Raw genomic sequence first — 22,185 nt, 5'->3', positions numbered from 1 at the left:
TGTCAATGTAAATGATATTGTGTTTTTAATTTCAAATTTCACTTCTTCATTGCTGGTATATAAGAACATGATTGATTTATGTATGTTAACTTTGTATCTTGTAACTTTGCTATAATCACTTATTAGTTCCAGGATTTTTTTTTTTTGTTGATCCTTTCAGATTTTCTACATAGACAATCTTGTCTCTCCAAATAAGGACAGCTTTATTTCTTCCTTCTCAATCTGTATACATTCTGTTTCCTTTTCTTGTCTTATTGCATTAGCCAGAACTTCCAGTATGTGTTGAAAAGGAGTAGTAAGAGGTGACATCCTTGCCTTGTACCTGATCTTAGTGGGAAAGCTTTGAGTTTCTTATCATTAAATATGGTGTTAACTATGGTTTTTTTGTAGATATTTTTTATCAAGTTGAGGAAGTTCCCTCTATTCCTAGTTTACTGAGAATTCTTATCGTGAATGGATGTTGGATTTTGTCAATACTTTTTCTTCATCTATTGATAAGATCATGGGACTTTTCTTTTTCAGTCTGTTGATGTGATGGCTTACATCAATTGATTTTCAAATGTTGAACCAGCCTTGCATACCTGGGATAAATCTCACTTGGTCATGGTGTCTAATTCTTTTTATACATTGTTGGATTCTATTTGCTAATATTTTGTTGAGGATTTTTACATCTATGTTCACGAGAAATATTAGTCTGTAGTTTTCTTTTCTTTTAATATCTTTGTCTGGTTTTGGTATTAGAGTAATGCTGGCCTCCTAAAATGAGATAGGAAGTAGTCCCTCTGTTTCTATCCTCTGAAAGAGATTGTAGAGTATTGGTGTCATTTCTTCCTTAAATATTTGGTAGAATTCACCACTGAACCCATATGGGATTTGTGCTTTTTGTTTTGGAAGGTTTATTAGTTACTGATTCAATTTCTTTAATGGATATAGGCCTATTCAGATTGTCTCTTTCTTCTTTTATGAGTTTTGGCAAATTATGTCTCTCAAGGAATTGTCCATTTCATCTAGATTATCAAATTTGTGGGCATAGACTTGTTCATAGTATTCCTTTATTATCCTTTTAACGTCCATAGGTTTGTTAGTAATGTCACCTCTTTCATTTCTGACATTAGTAACTTGTGTACTCTTTTTCTTTTTCTGGGTAGCCTGGCTAGAGGCTTGCTGATTTTCTTGATCCTTTCAAAGAATCAGCTTTTTGTTTCATTGATTTTTCTGCATTGATATTGTTTTGTTTCATTGACTTCTGCTCTAATTCTTATTATTTCTTTTCTTCTGCTTACTTTGGATTTAATTTGCTCTTCTTTTTCTAGTTTCCTAAGGTAGAAACTTAGATTATTGATTTTAGATAATTCCTAATATGTGCATTCAATACTATAAATTTCTCTGTAAGCACTGCTTTCACTGCATCCCACAACTTTTGATAAGTTGTGTTTTCATTTTCATTTAGTTCAAAAAGCTTTTAAATTTCTCTTGAGATTTCTTGTTTGATCCATGTATTATTTAGAAGTGTATTGTTTAATCTCCACATACTTGGGGATTTTCTATTTACCTTTATTATTAATTTCTAGTTTAATTCTATTGTGATAAGGAAGCAGATATTGCATGATTTCTGTTCTTTTAAATTTGTTAAGGTATGTTTTATGGCCTAGCATGTGTTTTGTCTTGATGAATGTTTCATGTGAGCTTGAGGACGAATAAGTATTCTGCTGTTGTTGGATGGAGTAGTCTATCAATGTCAATTATATCCAGTCCATTGATGATATTGTTGAGTTCAACTATGTCCTTACTGATTTTCTGCCTGCTGGATCTGTCCATTTCTGATGGAGGAGTGTTAACGTCTCCAACTATGATAGTGGATTAATCTATTTCTTTTTGCAATTCTATTAGTTTTTTCCTCACTTAATTTGATGCCAACAAACTCTCCTTCAGGAGGGGAGAAATGGAAATATATTGTTTGAAGGTTCTTATAGATGAAATGATATGATATCACTTGCAGGTAAACTATGATAAATTCAAGATGTAAACTATAGACCCTAAGATAACCGGTAATATAACACAGCAAATTTGTAGTAATGAGCCAACAAAAGACATACAGAGAATCATTAGAAAAATCAATGAGTTCAAATGAAAGCAGAAAAAGAGGAAAAAGTAAACAAAGAACCAAAGATAAAAATTGAAAATAAATAGAGCAAGATGGTAGATTTAAACCCAATCATATCAACAGTCATATTAAATTTAAATAGTCCAAACACTGAATTAAAAGACTGAGATTGTCAGATTTGATTAAAAATGCAAATCCCAACTTTATTCTGTCTCAAAGAAACCCACTTTACCATTCTTTTTAACAGGGTTTTTTATTGTTGTTGTTGCTTTTTCTTTTTGCTGAGAAAGATTCACTCTGACCTAACATCTATTCCCAATCTTCCTCTCTCTCTTTTTTTTTTCCTCCCCAAAGTCCCAGTACATAGTTATATATTCTAGTTGTAAGTCCTTCCAGTTCTTCTATGTGAGCTGCTACCACAGCATAGCTACTGACAGATGAGTGGTGTGGTTTCATGCCCAGGAGCTGAACCTGGGCTGCAGAAGCAGAGCACACCAATCTTTAACCACTAGGCCATCACAAACGGTTCAAGAAAACCCACTTTTTTTTAAGACATATTTTATTTTTCTTTTTTCTCCCCAAAGCCCCCTGGTACAGAGTTGTGTATTTTTAGTTGTGGGTCCTTCTAGTTGTAGCATGTGGGATGCCGCCTCAGCATGGCCTGATGAGCTGTGCCATGTTTGCACCCAGGATCTGAATTGGCGAAACCCTGGGCCACCACAGTGGAGCGCATGAACTTAATCACTTGGCCACAGGGCTGGCCCCAAGAAAACCCACTTTAAATATGAAGACACAAATATATTAAAAGTAAAAGCATGGAAAAAGATATGCCATTTTAACACTATTAAAAGAAAGCTGGAGTGGCCAAATTAGTATTAAGTAAAGTAGATTTTGGAGCAAAGAATATTACCAAAGATAAAGAGGCTCATTTAATAATAATGAGTCATTTCATCAAGAAGACATAGCAATCCTAAGAGTTTTATGCACCTGATAACGAAGCTAATCTGGGTACCTCTGGGAACCTCAACCCTAGGATATGTTCTAAGGGATTCCTGTCCTGGGACCCCAAGTCTCCAGGAAGTCTCTGATCAAGGAAAGCAGGGAGCATAGTTGCCTCTAACCTACATTTTCACTAGATGTTTCCTTCATCATAGTGTAGTGAGAATCCCAGAGGAGTGGTGTTCTCCACACTCCCCTAAGGCTCCTCTATCCTATCTGAGTGATAATTTCCTGGGCTTGCCTCAGGTAAAACCTAAAGGCGTCTTGGTGATTGATATCAGATTTCCCAGGACGATAAAATACTTCAGTGTTACCCCACTGCCTTTAGGATAAAGACAAAATTTCTTAACCTGGTTTACAAGGCCTTTCATGGTCTCCCATTAATAGGCAAATGTGAGGAACTTAATAAGTATTTATTGAATAAACAAATATATGAAAACATCCAGATAGGAAGAGAGATAGAGACTAGTCTTTGCTTACTTGTCCAGTTCATCTCTGACCTTGTTCATCTTTGCCTCACGTGGTATATTCATCATACTCAACCCTTCCAATTTCTTAAAATCTCTGTACTTTCTTGACTTTGTCCTCACACATGGCACTTTCTTTTCTTCGAACACTTTTTTTGCTTCCCCACCCTCAACACATAGCCACACACACATACACCCACACACTTGCCTAAATAACTTCCACTTATTCTTCAAGATTCAGCTTAAAGCATACTTATCCCTAGGAGGCTTTTTCTACCCCTTTAGAGTTGTGGTCCTCCTGTGAGCTTCTGTCATTCCCTGTATTTCCCATTTATAACAATTACAATTTTGTATTCCAGTTACTTAAGTGTCTGTCTTCCCTGGTAGATTGAAGCACAGGGACTCAAAAAAAATTTATATATATATATGTGTGTATATATACACACATGGCAGAGAGAAAGAAGGAAGAGCTGAGCCCTGATCTGAAGCCTGTCATGGGGTTGCTGGGGAGGGGTATTTGTGTGTGTAGCATCAGGTGGTTCTTATCCAATGACTCAGCCCCTTAACGAAATGTGAAGAGAGGGGCTGTCATACTACAAAGGGCTCCCTGCCTTTGAGAGAAGTAATGCAATGTTCCTTCAATATCTCCCTGTCTTCCTACTCTGCAACATTTGAGGATCTGAGAGCAGAAGAGCTTCTGTAAGGGTGGTGGGACTCTGAACAAACTTCAGCAGTTTTGCAATGCATTAATCAGGAAAGCATCTATGGCCAGTGAAGTGGATTTATGAAGAATAAATGGTTACCAGTAAAGTAATGGGCAAAGGAAATTTCTAGAAACTAAATTCTTGATGTTCCTTGTCTTTCCCTTTTAGTTTAAAGGCATTCCATTGGGAAGAACTTGCAGAAGAGAGGGAGTTTTTCAGAAAAGAGGTTAAGAAGGCAATTGTGGCTTGGAATATCAGGTTTGGTGAACCAGGTGTCACTCTTATACCACTTTTAGAGGAGGCGGCCCTTCCTTGACCCTGGCATTTCTCTTTAGCCATCCTGGTCTCGCCTCCTTGCACTGCCCTTCTTCAGGGCCACAGGAATTCCGGTAATGGGCTACTTTCCCTTGTTCCTATTCTTGAAGTTCCTAGAGCTCAGCCCATCTCCCAGGTCTCTGTTCTAGAACTATGACACCTCATTTTAAGCTAAATGTGTGTTCCTGAAAATTATGGATAAATCAAAATAATTTTGAAAAGCAGTCAGGAAAGCCTGTCTTTCCACAAAGTGAAAATTATTTGTAAAGAATTATGCCCTGACTTATCTGTCTTATTTTTAAAGCTAAAAATATAATTTCCAGCCTTACCTTCTTAACGCAGGATAAATTCCCACTCTAAAAGATCTTAACTAAGAGGTTGCAGGGTCTGTAATCATAATAAGTCAACGTGCCTTCCTGAACATCCTGTCTGTGGACCCCACCATAGCCCTGTGAGATAAGAAGGGACTTGAGACTCAGAGGGATGAAGTGACAAGCCTACAGCTTTGGAGTGCCACAACAAAGGTTTCTGTAATTTTTTTAATTGTAGAAGGAATATAATTTAAATAAGTTTATTTTGTGTTTGGTTTGGAGAACCTACTGTCTGCAGGCACACAAAGGTCAGTCGTGGGCCTTGAGTATCACATTTCTTCCTATATTTGTTGGAAGAAATGATTTTTTCACATGGTTAAAGGAAGTGCGATGTAGTGCAAAGTGTATTATACGTGAATCCAGAACCTTGAAGTCAAATCTGAGCCCTTACTGTGATTTTGGACAAGTCACTTAAAGATGAGGAGGAGTAGAAGAACAATGTCATTAACTGTGCACTTGCTGTGTCCAGCAGTGAATAATCCATGATCTCATTTAATTCTCCTCTATGAGACAGCTATTATTATTCTCATTTTACGTTAGTTGTAAAAAGTAACACATGGTCATGGCAAAAATTTTTTTCAAACAGAACAGAAGTGACAATTAGAAGTTCCTGTCTACCCCAAACCCCCTATAATCACAATAATTAGTTTCTTGGAGAGCCTTCCAGAAATGTTCTGGGCTTAAAGTTTTTTGGAGAGGACATCAGGGAGCAAGAAATGATTGAAGCTTTAAAATTGCTGGAGAAGAGGCTGGACAAAGTTGTATAAGGAACCCAGGAGGCTTTTGGGAGGGAAAGGATTCAGAACCTTTCTTATCTAAGAGCCAAAATTATTGAAAGCTGTTGGGTGGCATGTGATTAGCAAGGGGTGACATTGAGCCTCCCAAGATAAAATCTCCATTAGGAGAGAAAGAGATGGACTGTTGGGCTGAGAGTGGTAGGTAATGACGGTTCCAGATCTGTGTGCCAGGTATCTTCCATTTGCTCTTGTCCATCCTGATCTCAGCCGCAAGACGCTGACCTGTATAGACTAATAAAATACATTGATGGACTTCCTTGTATTCTAGCTTCTGCTTGATTTTGGCCAATGAAAAGCTCTAGCAGGAAAGCAAAAGAAGGGAATGGAAAGGAGGTCTTGATCTTTATTCCTTTGGCTCATTCCCTGAAGTGTTACCAGGGCTGGCTACATCTCTAGACTGAAGGACACAGTTCCTCTCAAAGTGGCCTTCTCTGCATGACTTGATTCAGGTTGCATTAACTGCTCCTTCCTCTCATCCTTATGAGCATAGAGCTAGTAACATTCCACTGGGGTTATTAGTCTGGGGTTACACCATTATTCTTAGTGGGTCCTCTACACCTCTACACTGTAAACAGTTCTTTATTAAGACCCCCAATTCTTCTAATTTGAAAGTACCTTCTAATTTGTAATTCTAATTTGAAAGTATCTTCTAATTTGAAATTTTCTGCTGTGACTCTGCTTGATACACTCAGTTTGGCAGTGGATCCCAGAACCTGATCTAACCCAGCCATCCTGGTGACAGGCTATGTCCTGGGCGAGTAGCAGGAGGAATAGTTTGAAGGATTTATAATGTTGGAAGCCCAAGGCAATTTTGTCATGAGGTAACCTTGTCCAACTACAATGCAAAGAGAAGAGTCATCCTCTCTTGCCTATTGAGGAGCAGTGCCTTCTGGGCAGGAATTTCTACCTGCTATGCTGGAAGCAGCTGGGAGCAGAAGCTTGGCCCCAGCCATGTGGCTTCATATGTGCAGGCAACAATAGTATGTACAGTCCTCTACTCATTATCTATTGCTGCATATCAAACCTCCTCAAAACAGAATAGCTTAAAATAACAGCCTTTTTATGACCTCTCATTGTTCTGGGCTCAGTAGGAAATTTCTCACTTATGGTCTGTCATGCAGCCAGATGGTGGTTGGAGCCAGTGTCATCTGAAGGCTTGAGTGAGTTGGATGTCCAAATGTTTTCTTCATTCTCTGTCTGGCAAGTTGGTCTTGACTATTGAATAGGAGAAAATCTAGAGTTGTCTACTGGGGCTTGATTTTCTTCCACAGGGTGTATTCACATGGGTAGCTTGGACTTCCTTACAGTATGGTTGTCACAGAGTTGTTAGAATTCTGACAGGAAGGCTGGCTTCTCCCAATGCATTTTCCAAGGGACCCAGATGGAAGCTGCATCACTTCTTATAACTTAGCCTTGGAAGACACACAGCATCACTTTGGCCACATATATTGGTCTAAATTTCGTTTCAGCCCTGTCCAGATTTAAGGGAAGAGAGTGAATATCCACAGTGGTAGGTCACTGTGTTGGGGGGAGTCATATTTAGGAACTAACTTCCATAAGCTCCAAGGGTAGTTATTCTGGCACCGGGTGTGGCAGCAGCAAGGATTGGAGGCATCTCTTTGGAATGCTGAGGTTTCTATTCTAGACTACAACCTTGAGAGAAAACAGAACTAGATCTTCATTTCCTTCACACATCTGAAGGCTTGGGTCCCTTTGGAAAATCAGAAAAGGGACTGGCCTGGAAGTCTTGCAAACTAGGGTCTTAAGTGTTCTACTTTAGAGTACATGGCATTAGGGGGGCAAAGATACCCTAGTTTCATAGAAATGAAGAAACTTAACCTCAGAGAGATTAAATAAGTGGTGGTGTCAAGATTCATATCTAGGTCTGGCTGCTGCCAAAAAGTCTTAACACTAAGCCAGGGTATAGAAATCCAAATGTCTATAGGGGCCAGACGGGTTCAATAAATGCATCAAGCTAGATTAAGTCAACTGGCAAGAAGCAGTTTATATTGTAACCAAGCTGAACCCCTGCCTAAAGGAACCGTCATTTAACATACTTGTAGATAAAACCAAACTAACCAGTCAAACAAAACTCAGCCTAAGGGCAGTGGTGAAGGTGGTGTAAATGGTGTTTGTGGACAGTGGAGATGTGTTTGTGTTTTTTCTTCTTACAGATGGGGCTAGAATTTGCAGACTGATGTTCTTCATTACTTTCCTGTGGAACTGAACATAAAGATGTAAGTATTGGGCTCAAAGCCCTTCCCTACACTCCTGCTCAAGGGCTGTCAATTTGACTTCTGTACTAAATTCTACTACTATTTCCCCAAATATATTATTTCATTTAATCTTCACATAGCCTTGTAAAGCAAGAATTATTATCTCCATTTCACTGGTAAGGAACTGATTGCAAAGAGATTACGCAAGATCACAGTGTTAGAGCCAGAATTCAAAGCCAGATCTATATGACCCAAAGTCCCTGATTTTCCTTCTATTCCAATGCTGTCTTCATTACTTAACCTCTCTCCTTTATTTTAAAAATAAGGATAATAGTACCTGCTTTACCTACCTGAAAGGGTGATTGTGAAAATTAAACAAAAATAGATGTTAAAATGTGTGTCAAAGACTTTTGTCATTTGTAAAGTGCTAAACACAAGGATACCATTGTGTTATTTTAATTTATTTAATAACAATGCATTGAGAATTCACTATGGCACTCATGCTGGAATACTGCAGTGAACAAACCAGATGAAAAATCTTGCATGCATGGAACTTACATTCTACTGAAGCATCCAGAAAATAAACTAAATAAATATGTAAATTATATAAAACATTTTAGCAAGTGATAAATACTACAGAGGAAAAATCAAGCAAGAAGGGAGATCAGGAGGGGTAAGGGGTAGGTGCACTCATAAATAAGGTGTTCAGGGAAGGTCTTTCTATCAGGAAAGAACCCATATCCTCTGGGCCAGTGGGTGGCAAAGTACAGCGCACTGGTCAAATCTGCCAAGGCCTGTCTTCATAAAGCACACAAACAAAGAATGTTTTTTGTTTTTTTTTTACATTTTTAAAGGATTGTAGAATAATAAAGAAGAATATGTGAGCATCATGGCAGAGTGAGTTCTTCCCTTTGTCTCTCTAAGTTACAATCCATAAGACGTCCACTGACCATCAGTGGGCTCCCTGCACAGCACGCCAGAATGCCTGAGAGATCCATGCTTCTATACATCTGAAGGTGGGTGGGCTGGACCTCCAGGAGGCAGCAGAACTAGGGGAGCAGCCCCCTCCCCCACCTGGTGGTGGTGATCCAAAACACAGATCCTCACACCAGCGCATGTGCCGGCAACCAGAGCCTGCAGGAACAGACATGGTGCTTGTGGCTTAGCCCCTGTTCCTTTCCCGTCAAGTGGTGGCAGGTGGTGCACACATCCTGAGACTTCAGGACACAGAGCCAGTGACCCAGCCTCCTCCTCTTCCCCTGGCAGTGGCACCAGTCTTTCCAGCAGTGGGGACAGCATCCAAAGCCTTACCCAAATAAGAAAGGTGTTTACTACCACAAATGCACTGGCAGAGGATCAACTTATCAAGCACCATGAAGAACTCAGTAACACAGCAGAACAGAAAGAAAATGACAACTCTCCAGAAACCAAACTTGAAGTCACACAAGATTACAATCTAACTGACACAATTCAAAAGAGCTGTCGTGAAGAAACTTGAGTTACAAGAAAACTCAGAAAGACAGTTCAATGAGCTCAGGAATGAAATTAATGAACAGAAGGAGTACTTCACCAAAGAGATTGAAACTCTAAAAAAAAAAAAAAAAGCACCAACCAGAAATTCTGGAGACGAAGAAATTCTGGTGATGAAAAATAAAGTAGAAAGCATTGAAAATAGAGCAGACCATATGGAAAGAAGAACTGGTGAGCTTGAAGATAGAAATCTAGAAAAGATTCAGGTGGAAGGGGAGAGAGAACTATGATTTTTTGATAAGTAAGGAAATTTTATGAGAAATCTCTGACTCAGTTCAGAAAAGTAACGTAATGGTAATAGGGACCCCAGTAGAAGAAGAGAGGGAGAAAGGAGCAGAGAGCTTATTCAAGGAAATAATAGCTGAGAACTTCCCAAACCCAGAGAAAGAACTGGGTATACAAGGGCATGAAGCTAATAGAACTCCTAAGTATCTCAACATGAAGAGACTTTCTCCAAGGCATATTACATTAAAACTGTGAAAAGTCAATGACAAAGAAAGAATATTAAGGGTGGCCAGAGAGGAGATAATAACTCAGAAAGGAACCCGCATTGGGCTATCAGTGGATTTCTCAGCAGAAACTCTATAGGCTAGGAGAGAGTGGAATCATATACACCAGATATTGAAGGAAGCAAGCTATCAGCCAAAAATACTCTACCCAGCAAATTTATTCTTCAGATATGAAGGAGAAGTAAAGGGTTTCCCAGACAAACAAAAGCTGCGAGAGTTCACTGCTGCTAGACCTGCCTTATAAGAAATGTGGAAAGGAGTCCTCCTACCTCAAACAAAAAGGGAAAGGGTTACAAAGCTTTGAGCAAGGTGATAAATAGACAGAATCAGAAAATTCCAACTCTAGATCAGAATAGGTTAGTAAACACAAGTATAACGTAAAGGCTAAAAGGAAAGAAAGCACCAAAATTACCTATAACCACTTCAATTTGGTAACAAACCCACCACACAAAAAAGCTCAGTCCTCCCAGGCACTAAAAAGGTAGTAAATTTGGTGTTTGTAATTCAATGGGACAAATGTTATGGTGATTAGAGGAATGGTTTTAAGATCAGAATGAAGGAAGAGGACGAGGAAGGAGAGGGGAGGAGAAGGAGGAAGAGGAGAAGGAAAAAGTTCCTTGATACTAAGCTTCTACTATGCACCTAGCTTTGTATGAGCTGCTTTATCCCATTTAGTTTCATTGAGTCCTCTCTAGAGCTCTGTGAGGTAGATATTGGAAGGAGTAGTGGTGGGGTGTAGCAGATTAAGGTGACATTCTTTCAAATTTTGTAAGACCATGTCTTGATTCTATAATATGAAGAAACTATCTAGGCTTGAGTCAAAAAACTAGTGCAGGCAAGGCGAGGTCTTTGGAGTCTTTTTTCCTCTCCCTAAATTTAAACCCAAATCTTAGGATGTCACCACTCTGTTACCAGCTACTTCACAGGAAACCAAAGGAATGCGTACACAATGGCTGTGCCTCCTTCCATGCGAGAGAAGGCCCTGCTCCTTTGTTTACTCTTACCCCCAGGAAGGAGGAGAGAGAGAGGAGACCCACCAGTTTACAGGAGCTTTGAACCCACCCAGTCACTGTCTACAATTCAGATTAGCTTTGAGAGAGGAGGAAGGTGTATGGGCAGAGGAGAGGAGAATTTCTTCTCCTCCCTAAGCTAGGATTTACCTCCCTTTTATAAATTAGTGTAATTGGTCCAAGCTCAGCTAAGTAGCAGAGCCCATGTCCAACTCAGGTCTGTCTGACTTTTTCAGCTCTTCAGAACCAATGTCTGTGGCCTTTACAAAGAGGACCTATGGCCAAATGGAGAAAAAAAGTATGTGGCAGCTTAGAGGCTGCTTTTAAAGGCCTAGAGGGCACAGGAGTTCTCAGAGGAGCTGAGAGTGCCAGGACAAATGAAATTTATGGGCCATGTGGCTGAACATGCCATGAAAATATTGGGCTCGCCAGATTTCAGCTCTTTCTGAGAAGAGCTTAGGTCAAGAAAACAAACTGAGATTGGCTAATTGTTGCCCAGATTTCTGACCCTGTTGAAATGTCTCCCATGTGGTTCTCCTTCAGTTTCAACCTGCTGTGCTCCTGTTTGTTTCCATTACTAATTTTTAAAGTACGAAAATAACTTAGTTTTTCTGATTATAAAAGCAATGCATGCTCATTGTAAAAAACCATAAAATACAGAAATTTATAGAGAAGAATTTAAAAGTTGTCCATAATCTCAACCCAGAGATATCACAGTGAATTTTTTGGTACACATTCTTCCAGATTTCTAAACTATATCTGTGTTTGAAAATGTGATGTGATGTCCTTTCCCTCTCTTTCTAGTACATTCCAAGCTTTGGGTAACTGAGGAAGATCTTAGGCAACACAACTCCAGGAAGAGAACGAATCAGATGCACCATGAGAGCCCCTTTTCCTTTTGTCTCCTTCACCTGTAGGTTCCAGAGTAGCCTCATGGGGTATCCTAAGAGTCTAGAATGAAGGCTCTGAGCCTGTTGAGAAGTTAGAAAACAACTGACTCGAGAAGAGACATCAACTCTGGAATCTCCAGGCATGTGGACTCTGTTGGTTTGAAATACAGGACTTGGAACCCACATTAAAATTTTGATCATTCTTCTGGCCTCCATGTGTGCCCTCAATGCAGGAGTCAGCAAACTTTTTCTGTAAAGGGCCAGATAGCAAATATTTTAGGCTTTCTGGACAATACTGTCTCTCAACTCAACTCTGCCATTGTAGCAAAGAGGCAGCCATAGATAATATGTAGATGATGGGCATGACTGTGTTCCGATAAAACTTTATTTATGAAAACAGATGGGAGGCTAGATTTGGCTGGTGGATAATAGTCTGCCAGTCTTTGCACTAGCTAAAGGAAGATACTTTAGGAAGAAACTGTAGCATCTTTTCCTCATTACCAAAGGCGGAGTGCTAGGCCTACACACACACACACACACACACACACACCTCTTGACGTGATACTATAGATTCAGTTTGTTAAATTGTAGTAAAATATGCATAACAAAATTTATCGTTTAACCATTTTTAAGTTTTCAGTTCAGTGGTATTCAGTAAATTCACATTACTGTGCAACCATCCCCACCATGCATCTCTAGAACTTTTTTCATTTTGCAAAACTGGAATTATGGACCCATTAAATAATAACTCTTCATTACCCTCTCCCACCAGCCCTGGGAAGCTACCATTCCACTTTCTGTCTATATGATTTTGGCTATTCTAGGTATCTTGTATGAGTGGAATCATACATTATTTGTCCTTTTGTGACTGACTTATTTCCCTTAGCATAATGTCTTTAAAACTTATCCATGTAGTAGCATGTGTCAGAATATAGATCAAACTTTTTAATATTTTATTTAACATTTTATTTCCTGCATATTTCCCCATTTCTTTAAAAACTTTTGGTAAATACAATTTTTAAAGACTGCATATTATTCTACCGAGTTAGACAGACTGAAGGGGGATTCATTAGAGACCAGAACAACCTTCTCCACTTGGGAGGAGAGCTGGCTGCTCCCCTAAACACAGCTGATTGGATAGGGGACCAACGCACTGGCAAAGTCTATCCAACCACGTATAGGCTGCCCAATAGAGATGCTTTCTATAGAATGGCCCTAAAATGAGCCAATAAAATCCACTTGGGAAAGTATAATTGCAGGGCAAACAAAATGAGAGCAATCACACTGTGACCCACAGTGACAGGGAAGCTCCCAGTTAATTCTATCACAATAAATAATCTGAGTTTGTCTTTTCTTTTTACCCTGATGAACTTGGCAGGCAGAACCAGTACATCCATCAGTGGATGATTTATATTTATAAATATTCTCCTTTGCTGGACATTTAGGTTTTTCCCAGTGTTTTGCTCTTATCAACAATGCTTCAATAAGCGTCTTTGTACATAACCCTTTTCTGCGTATTCGATCACTTCCTTAGGACAGCTGAGGGATTGTATCTTCAGCAGTAAATTTATTGTGACTGTGGATTGTTTGGCCCCTTGGCTTCTAAGAAGTTGAGGATCCAAGATGACTTCACTGCCAAAAACATTGATAGACGCTGCTCTTAAAAACTGTCAAGAGCTGGACAAGACATGAAACCTCCCGTCTTACAGATTTTTTCTGAGGGTAGGGCTCAAGCTTGGAGGTAGAAGGCAGGACAGTAAGGCAAGACCGACCAGGAAGAAGGGCCCTGGACATAAGCCAGTTCATTGTGGGTGCCATTGAGGGTGAGGGTGGAGCAGGGATGGAGTCCGATGATGAGTAGTTATACCAGCTACAGGCCTTCCACCAGCCTAATGAATGCTTGGTCTGTGGGCTCTGTAGGAACCTTGAAGGAGGAAAATCACACAGTAGTTCCACATGTTGTGATACTGGCTATAGTAGAGTTATTCAGCCATGTCCAGGTCTCTCCACTTCCTGAGCATATGGAAGGGTATGCTTTCTCGTTCCTTGCAGGTAGTCAGGGCCATGTGACCAGTTCTAACCAATGGACCATAAATAGAAGTGCCATTGTGTCATTTTTCTAGGATAAGATGGTGAAAAACTCAAGCTTGACCTTTTAGCCTTCTTTTGCCATCTTAGTATTCCTGAAGACCATGTGTTGTGATGGTGGCATTACAAGATAGAGCGTCCTTCAGCCTGAGTCCTTGAGTGGCTATGTGGAACACTGCTTTCCACTGACCTACGTTGCACATATATTATGATGAGAAATAAATTTTCTTAATTTAAGTTGCTGAGTTTTTAGCACTGTTGCCTAGTCCATCCTGACTAGTACACTGTCCCTGTGCAAGGTCAAGTGGTAGTGTTGGAATTTAAGTCTCTCTAACTTCAAAGCTGCATTATTATTCCTAAATCACTCAGGTCTCTGGTTGGTGGGATCTTGGGAGCCCAGTGGTTTGGAGGCTAGGACACCAGATCTTGGATCTAGGAGTATGACCAATTCCTAAGCTCATAGGATTGAGGGAGAGAACACAGGCCACTGAAAGTGCCTCCTGCTCCTGTCAGAAGTGGGAACTGATTTGCGAGGCTGACCCTACAGGCAGAGACATTTTAATGTTAGGTAGCTGGGTAAGGCAAAGAGAGCAAAAATGAGAGGGGGATGAGAGTTGGTGATGTTCCTGTGACCACTGAAAATGAAGTCATCTCATTTCCAGAATGACAATGCAGATTCATTTAATTTTTTTCCAAGCTTCTGTCCTAGCTTGCATTGGTGGTATGTAAGCGGGCAAGGCATTAGAAAGTCGCATGCATCTTAATGTCAGAGTTACTCATCTGACAGCTCACTGAGAGTTGGCATTCTGTTGGATTTGAGTTACTTTGTCTGTATGTCTTGCAGTCTCAGCATCAAATCATCCCTCCCAGGCCAGGCTTCAAATGGGCCCTGGGTGATAGGTCCGTGTAACTGTCCAATGGGAAATAAGCAACACCAAAAAATCACTTCTTGAAAGCTCCATTTTATCACCTCAAAATGGGCATGATGCCTACCTTATAGGCTTGCAGCAAAGATGAAGTGACATACACTTAGTACAGTAACAACCAGTTTGCAAAAGTTCTGAAAACTTAACAATTAGTTCTTGTGAGCCGATAACATGGCAGCCCCAGTATACCACCGCCCTGGCTCCCTCTCAGCATGTGCCTGTTCCCACAAGGACCAGCTCATGCTATGAATACTGGGGTATCAAAGGTAAAGACAGCTCCATTGCTTCCTGGTCACCTCACTGCTCACATCTGCCTATGGCTGTCATCTTGTGCCTTCTGCCACACAGCTTCTCTACCCTCTGTGGTAAGTGGGGTTTTGTAAAGTCTCTGGAAAGTGTCCTCCTCCAGGTCGGAAAGGAGCCACCTGCATCGCACACGTGCTTTTATTCTTCAGTAGAGGTCGAGGTCTCACGTCTGCGTGTTCTCCACCTCACGGTGTCCATGCTCCCTTTACTGTATGCACCTCAGTGCTCTGGGCTGGCAGATTTCAGCTGTTCAGTGAGCATTTGTGGAGTGCGTACTGTGGGCTAACTCCCCTCCTGCCTATGTTCCTGGATGCCAGGCCCTGTGCTCTGACACCCGTTCTCTTGTTTGCTCCTTAGAACAATCCAACTAGATTAGTATTTTAATACTACAGATGAGGAAACTGTGGCCTCGAGAGGGAAGTGACTTGCCAACAGTCCAGAAGTCGTGTCTTCAGTGGAACATTGCCTTTCAGATGTAACATGCAGGCAAACACCTGTCACCCCTCAGCTGGCTGTTGCTGGTTGTGGACTGGTTTTGCTCAATTTAGGGAGGACTCAGAGCTCTTTTCTGGTACGTTCTATCACAGAATCTCAGCAGAGGGACATTTGGGTAGAAGGGCAAAGCTGGAGTTGGGGTCAGGTCTGCTTCCTGGGAATGTCCATGACCCCATCTCATTCTCTTGCACATACCTGTGCCTGTTGGAGCCTGGCTGCTGGCCCCTGAAGGGGAAATGCCATCAAGAGGCAAGCTCAGCTCTTCCCAGTGTAGGCGCTAATGGCAGCTGTGTGCAGAGCAGCCCAGGTGCCTTCCCACTGAGCAGCAGATGTGTCCTCTGGCAGATTTCTTGAAGAGAAGCCAGTTTTAGCTACAGAGCAAATGTTGAGGATTGAGCAGGGGGAGGAGGTGAGGGTTGCCGGATGGTGGAGATCTGTTTTCCAGAAGACCTGGATTCAAGTCAAAGTGCTCCTACTAATTAGCTTAGTAGCCCTGGGCAAGTCATTAAAGCTCTGAGCAGTTTCCTCCTCCGTAGACTAGGAAAGAGGGTGAATTATAAGAGTAGCTGCCATTTCCTGAGTGTTCTCTATGTGTTAGGTCCTGCTCGCAACATGAACTCAACAGTATCCACAAGGCAATTCCTATAAAGGACTGAGTCCAGTGCCAGAAACGTGGTTAATATGCAACAAATGCCAGCTGCTCTTATTTTGTTAATCCTCATAACAATCCTAAGATTAATAATAACAGAAATAATAACAGTTGCTAGCATTTACTGAGCACTTTCTATGTAGTCAGCCATTGTTTTAACTTATTTAACGTATGAACTGAATTAACTTATTTAATTTTCCCAACTATCCCATGAAGTTGGTTCTATTTGTAACCCCATTTGACAAATGAGAAATAGTGAAGCACAATCAAGTTAAATACATTGCAAGAACACATAGCTAGAAAGCTAGAAAGGACACAGAGCTATAAGCACTTTTATTCTCCCCACTTTACAGAGACTCACTGAGGCACGGAGAGGCGGAGCGGCGTGCCCAGGATCAGAGTGGGCAGGACCCTCCTCTGGGTTGTTAGGCAGGTGAAATGACATAATGGCATGGAAACTGCTCTGGGAACTGTTGTTCCATCTGCTTCAGCTGGGGGTGAGTAAGCTTTGATGTTCTATTTTTTCTAGTCTAGACACACCAGCTGGCCTAAGACCCTGGGGCCTTCAGGAAGTCCTGCTTGCACTTGGCCTGTTATCTAGGTGGGTGTTAGAAGCCAGTTTGGTGTGTAGGCCCTGGGCTTCCTGTCCCCTTGGGACAGCCCAGGAGCCACTGCCTGTCTGACTTCAGAGCTGCTACCAGCTGGAAGCCTCTAGGAGGGAGCCGACTGGCAGCTGGCCACCATCACGTGTAGCTGGGTTACTAGCGGTCACCCTGCGGGTTTCCTCCAGCCACACTTTCCATCTCCAGTCGCTGAGCTAACATTGGCACCCAGGATGGAAGGCAGCTAGGCAGGGGGAGGCAGGCTTGGGGTCCCTAGGGGAGTAGAAATAATCAGGGTGTCAGGGAGCCTCTCTTTGCTCCCTCTCCCCTCTAGTGCTCCCCACATACCCCCTCTGCCACCTGGGAACATCCCCACTTCCCAGGCACCCATTTGCCAGGATGGAGTAGGGAGGACTATTGGGTCTTTTGGAGGGGTCCCAGAACCCCAGAACTGAGATGCTCTTTGAGGGCAGGTCACTGTCACAGGCTTCTAGGACTGTCTCTTCACCACACTGAGAGCTCCTGTGGGCAGGGGCAGCTCAGGATCTCCCCATCATCACAGGGCCAGGGAGGGGTGGGAGACAGTCACGTTTCCTGAGGGAAAGCCACTTCTACTTATTGGGTTGGAAGTTGTGGGTGGAGGTCTTGGTGGCAGCGGCAGCATGTGTGTGATGTGTGTGTGTGTGTGTATTTGGGGGTGGGGATGGAGTCTAAGGGGAAAGGTGAGATAGTGCTCATGCAGACTCTTCCTCTGAGCCTCTGCATCCCTCAAGGGAGGGCAGCCTTCCCCAGCATGCCCGACTGTCCTGGGTAGAAAGGGCGAGAACCTTTCTGTCTGTCCACTACGAGTGTCTTTTACGGAACCAGGGAGCAAGGAGATGGCTCAGTGTCTACTGGCTGGGACTGGCATTTGCTGCTCCTTAATCCTCTCTGCCTGGAAGTCCCCAGGGCAGCAGCGTGCTTCTGCCAGGAGCTTAGGTACAGGCAAGGCCTGGCTTCCTAAAACTGAGTTCTCACTGAGTTTTGCTGGAGGTTTGAGCTATTCTCTTACTAAAGGGCACATAAATCCCTGTGAGAATGTCAAGCTGGAGGACCGAGATTTGGAACTCTGGCTAAGTCATCCCTTGAGGGGGTGGGGACAAGTTTCACTGTTAAAGCATTTGAAGGAGGTCCCACCTGGGTGCTCCCGTTCCCCCGACTTTGTATCCCCAACCTTCACTTGTCCTCACCCCACAACCCCCACTGACAGAGTCCCAGTACCTAGTCCCTTGTGTCTTGCAGACTGTGCACCGCAGCCTGCAGCTGGATGTAAAGAGAGGTCTTCTTGGCCCAGGCTCCTGCTAATGCTAAAGGGGGTGTGTGGGTGGGCAGCGGGCCAGGCTTCCTGGGGCGGACTCGGGAGAGGGTGAGGACTGGACTTCAGTTTGGTTTCTCTTTGTCAGTAATGCCTGAGCCTGCTTTCCTCTGATTAATCTTAGAGCAAACGTCTGTACAAGAATTCTTTACTTATGAAGATCATACAGTCAGTATAACATGAAATTCTTCCAATTAAAGTGACTTTGACCCTACATGTTGTGAAATATTAACCTTGACATTACCATGCTCATGGTACATTCTCCTCCTCCCAGGGCCTGTTTTCACTACAAAGGGACTCTGAGTCAACGAAGATGAATTGAAACTTCCAAAAAGCCCATCTCCATGACCCCCAGATCTTCCTTGAGAGGAGTTGGCAGTGGGTGAAGAATCTCAATTCATATACCCACAAATATTAGTTCCCTTCACTCCCCTCACAGGATTTTACGCTTTACAGAATCACTACCACATGCATTATTTGAAATCCTTAAAACACATGTCTGAAGTAAGTATTCTCCCCATCACTAAGCTGTAGATGGAGAATCTAAGACTCAGAGAGGATAACTGAATTGCCTGATGTCACACAGCCATTAGACAGCACAGAGTTCCTCACAGTGCCTTCTGTGCCCTCTTTCCTCTGCTCAGCTGCACCAGCCTCCCCTCTCTGTGGGGAGGCCACAGGCCACCAGCCACCACACAAGAGAGGAAGTGCTCAAAGACACCCAGCTGCAGCTGGCACAGAGCTCAGGGGAGGTGGCAGTTCCTCTTGCAGCTGACAGACACTGGGGAGGAACAAATGTCCTGCAGGCTGGGAGCCCATGAAGTCACCATGAGCAGCAAGCGAGGACTAGAGGGAATCAATCCATGAGCTGCCCCCAAAGCTGTCTGTGGTTCTGTCTGGGCCCCACCTCCCAGCAGACGGCCATGCCATCCACCAGCCAGCCAGCTGGAAGCCTGCTGGGATCCTGATCCTCAGTCTGATCCTTGCATCCTCCCGACTCACTGCCAGTCACTCACCAGGTTGGGTCCAGTCTGCCTCTTCCATCCCTCTCTGATCGTCCCCTCTTCTCTGTCTCTGGCTCTGTTCCCTTCCCCAGGCCAAGGGCACTCTGCCTCCAGGCTCTCTCCCCTCCTCCAGTCCATCCATCCTCAGAGGAGTCCTTGCAGTGATTTTTAGAAAGAAAAAAAAGCGCAAATCTGTTTGCGTTATCCTTCAAAATCCTTGACGGGCTTCACATTGCTTTCTGAATACAATTAAAACCCTTTGGCTGAGGCAATACATTTCTTGGGTTGGCCCTGCTTATCTCCCTAGCTTCCCCTCCCCACGTGCATGCTCTGCTCTATCAAATGCAAAATTGTCCAAGCTCCGTGGGTTGTGCCACCTCTCTCCTTGCCCTTGGTGCTTGCTCACTCCTATTCCCTCTTCAGTTGTCACCTCTTCTGCAAGGCCTTCCTCTCAACACCTCCTCCGAGACAGGCTGGAGCATCTCTCCTCAGGGCTCCTCCATGTTTATCCCCACAGTAGGACTGATACTGTAATTCAGTGGTGTAACGAAGTGAAAAAATCTATCAGACAGCTGGCACTATGAGTGTGCTCCAGGGTGACACTTTTCTAGAAACGCCTTGAGAATCTGCCTGGGTGAAATGTGAGAGAGCAGCAACCCAGGAAGTAAAAGATGCTGGCCAAACTGCTCTGCCTGAGACAAGGAGAATATGTTCTTTTGCTCCCAAGAGCAAAGAGGCAGGAGGGATGAAGAGGGGAGGAACAGAGAAAGAAGGGGGCAAGGAGGGCCTGAGAGAAGCTGGGAAGATGGTGTCCAGGATATGGGGCGCTAGGCCGGTGGAGAGTCCCCTGTGGCTGGATGCCCAAAAGGTGTTTTAAATGTTTAATGCCAAGTTTGTTCATTTTTTTAAGTGAGGCAAACCACCTCAACCTCCTTTCCCCCCAACCCCTCAGTCTTCGGTGGAGTTGACCAAGATTCATGAATCAGTGTGTGACTGGGTTTGTGTGTGGGCGCCTGTTAGGGGGGTGGCACTGTGGAAAGGGCTTTGTTGAACACCTGGGTCAACTTGGAGACTGCAGGTATGGAAATATAATCCAACAGAGGCCCTGGGAATGTTGGGAGCCTCTGGGGAACCAGGGAATCTCAGCGAGGCCTTTGAACTGCCACAGGGCACTGAGTGGGGATTTTGAGACCTACTTAATTGGAGGCGCATCAACTTCCCCATGATATGTGAACTATACTAGAAATTACAGAGGGACCAGTGGGCCCTCCGCCCCGGCGGCTATGGCAGCGGCTGCAGTGGCGGCACTACTGGCAGCACTGGGTGAGACCCTGTGGCTGGCTGCTGAGCTGATCCTGGGGCCCAGCGGCTGCCCGGAGGTGGGGACTCCGGCCTCGGGCATGGGAAGACCGTGCTGACCACGAGGCGACGGGCGGCCTGGGCGCCTAGCTGCTGCGCTTGGGGGTTGTGGGTGACCGTGGGCTGCCAGGACCCCGCGCGGAGGCGGCGCCAGCGGCGGGTCAGCTAGATCTTCAGATGCACGAGGCCGGAGTCCCCACCTCCGGGCGGAGCGGACTGGCGGGCTCGTTGGCAAGGAGTGGGACCTCGCCTCGCTGCCCCCAGTGCGCCTTCCGTGTGGAGATGCTGCAGGAAGCGCCTAGAGCGGACGTCTTGACGAGTAGTGCAAGGATCCTTCAGTCCCTTATATGAAGATCGAAGGGGTTGAGAGGCAATTTGCGGTGAACCATCTGGGGCCCTTTCTGCTCACCAGTCTTGGACTCCTCAAAAGTTCAGCTCCCAGCAGGATTGTGGTAGTTTCTTCCAAACTTTATAAGCATGGAGACATCAACTTTGAAGACTTGAACAGTGAACAAAGCTATAATCAAAGCTTTTGTTCTAGTCGGAGCAAAGTGGGGAACATTCTTTTTACCGGAGAATTAGCTCGCGGCTTGGAAGGCGCAACGTACGTTACTGTCAGAGTGTTACCCCCTGGTATTGTGCGGACTAATCTTGGGAGGCTCATACACATCCCACTGTGGGTCAAACCACTTTTCAATTTGGTGCCATGGGCTTTTGTTCAAAACTCCAGCAAAAGGTGCCCAGACTTCGATTTATTTAGTCTCTTTGCCTGAAGTAGAAGGTGCGTCAAGAAAGTACTTCGGGGATTGTAAGGAGGATGGACTGTTGCCCAAAGCTATGGATGCGTCTGATGCAAGGAAACCTGGGGTATCAGTGAAGTACTGGTTGGCATGTTAAAATAGGAACAGGGAGTGAAAGACCTATTTATAAAACCGGATGTCAGTTAAATTGGTGTGGCTTGAGCACTTGCTACTTGAAACACAATTTTCATTTTATAATAGTACTGCTTAGAGGTATATATGGATATTTTCAAGTTACTAAAAGGTTATTTTTTGGAGAACGTAAAATTTTAGAAAAGATGTTTTAAATACATATAATAAGCATAATGAGTACTGAAATAGGTATAATGAACAATACAATTATATTTTAAAAATTATAATTGAACAAGCATGGATTACAAATATTAAAGAATTCAGTGACTTAAAATAAGCACCTTGAGAAGTTTTTCAAATGTCTTTGAGTTTCATGGCGAAAGTGTTAAATATTATTGCAAGGCTGGATTTGTGTGGAAATAATATGCCTGGTGTGTGTGTAAAATTCTTACTTGGAATAAATATATTGATTAAAAAAAATTAGAGGAGATCTCCAAGGGGAGCTGTGGAAGTAAGACTAAGAGGCAGTTTTGTGTCTTAATAATTTAGCTGCCAGGGCAGTGGTTGGGGTAGGGGTGAGCAGAAGCTGGACACCCTTCTTCCAGATACTTGTGGCTT

At 43.3% G+C, this 22,185-nt stretch overlaps 1 pseudogene; it reads left to right on the top strand.

Annotated features, from left to right (window-relative positions):
* The first annotated feature begins 19,094 nt into the window (after window positions 1-19,094).
* On the top strand, window positions 19,095-21,968 carry LOC139079586 (retinol dehydrogenase 14 pseudogene; annotated as a pseudogene).
* Window positions 21,969-22,185: the final 217 nt, after the last annotated feature.

The sequence above is a fragment of the Equus przewalskii genome, chromosome 26, assembly GCF_037783145.1.
Source record: "Equus przewalskii isolate Varuska chromosome 26, EquPr2, whole genome shotgun sequence".
In the NCBI taxonomy this organism is placed as follows: domain Eukaryota; kingdom Metazoa; phylum Chordata; class Mammalia; order Perissodactyla; family Equidae; genus Equus; species Equus przewalskii.
The sequence above is the reverse complement of the archived record's forward strand: the minus strand, read 5'-3'. Positions and strand labels throughout refer to the sequence as shown.